At 44.9% G+C, this 1,587-nt stretch overlaps 1 protein-coding gene across 1 annotated transcript in view; it reads right to left on the bottom strand.

Moving 5' to 3' along the window:
- LOC125298266 (adhesion G protein-coupled receptor L1-like) overlaps positions 1-914 on the bottom strand; it is an 84,384-nt gene extending 83,470 nt beyond the window's left edge. The window contains exon 1 of the mRNA XM_048248968.1: positions 1-914. This exon is cut by the window's left edge and continues 899 nt beyond it. The gene's annotated coding sequence lies outside the window, so the exon portion shown is untranslated.
- Positions 915-1,587: the final 673 nt, after the last annotated feature.

The raw sequence follows: 1,587 nt of genomic DNA, 5'->3' as shown, positions 1-1,587 counted from the left end.
ACCCACAGTCCCACTGTTTAGCGTTGGGTCCGTCTGTACATCGACGTCGGTCGATTGATAATAATAATAATAAAACAAATCTGAAGTCCTGCGTTTCACAGCCGGTTAAAAAAAAATATCCAAAACGGAACCAAAGGAAGGTTGGATATACGGTGAAATGACCATGCAGTCTTTTTTCTCCTTCAGAGCGGCCGCGTCAACACCCCTGTATTAAAAGCCTTGTGATCAGGCCCATCCTTATAAGTATAATGAAGTTAAGTATAAAATGACCACCTCTAAACGATACCCATAAAATGCGAATCTACAGCATGCCTAAGACAACCATAAACCATACAGCTTGTTGCTATACTGTAGGTTAAATCGACCATGCACCTTTCACGTCTTTGGCTAAAGCCCACAGACAAACAGACGCGGGAAAGGCGCTCAGCGTATCTTACGCATAAAATGTAATATTTTCACACACACCAAAACCAGGAATCCAGATAGTTCCTGCGTCTGCCACCGGGATCTTCATGTATTGTCCTGAAGGGTGGAAATCACGCACACTACCAGAACGCGATGCAGATGGTGGAATCGGGCGCTGAATTCCCCCTGATGCTGGTGAGACGTTCAAGGGAAAAAAACAGTAGAAAAAGACAACGACGCGTCTGTGGTAGTGGAGGACAGCGACGAGCTTGAGAAACCCACATCAAGGCTAACAACAGATGCAGAGGCCTTTTGCAGAGGACAGATATAAAGCCCTCGCTAATTTCCTTCGTAGGGTAAAATCTAATGTCGCGCTTGTCCGATCTCGTCCGTTTATTGATGCGTTGATGTTTGGCGGCGGCGTTCCCGCCCTGTTGGAGCGCGAGAGAGAGCGAGCGATGCCTTCTCCGCCGTAGCTGCGCGAGATAGGCGTGACAGCCGATCGGGGCTTCAGTGCAGGCAGACTAGAGAAGCACTCGACTGCCTCACATAGCTCCCCCTCCCCTCACTTTCCATCTCTTTTTCCCCCTCTCTCCATCTCTCTCTTTCTTTGTGTTGCACACACACACACACACACACACACACACACACACACAGAGAGAGAGAGAGAAGCATACATGTTTTCTCTAACATGTCCATAACAACCTCCATATTTCCATTTCCCATAATGTTGTATTGACCAATAGAGAAACAATGATGCAAGAGCATTTACATTGTACCATGCCATCTATGGCCCATTATTCATACATTTAACCAATATTGAGACAGATGATAGAGTTTGCAGTCCTTCAAACAAAAAACAAAAAGAAAACGAGTTAAACCAAGGTTTGGTTAAACAGCATGATAGATCAAATAATCAGACCCCTGTAGTATGGGCCGCCCTGACATAGAATGCTTATCTGCAACAAGTTGTGCCTCGTGCTGATAATATCATGTTCCATTATCAATCATTACAGTCTGCCCTGCTTGCACACTTTCGCTTGTGCGCCATGTGTCTAGACAGAGTAAAAGAAAACATTTTTTTTCCCCAAACTACACTGGCAAATAAAAAAAACAAACGTCAAGATGGGCAAAAGAACACAGACAGGTGACAGAGGAAAACTGAAACAAAACAGTGTTACA

This window comes from Alosa alosa, chromosome 7 (genome assembly GCF_017589495.1).
Source record: "Alosa alosa isolate M-15738 ecotype Scorff River chromosome 7, AALO_Geno_1.1, whole genome shotgun sequence".
Lineage (NCBI taxonomy): Eukaryota > Metazoa > Chordata > Actinopteri > Clupeiformes > Clupeidae > Alosa > Alosa alosa.
The sequence above is the reverse complement of the archived record's forward strand: the minus strand, read 5'-3'. Positions and strand labels throughout refer to the sequence as shown.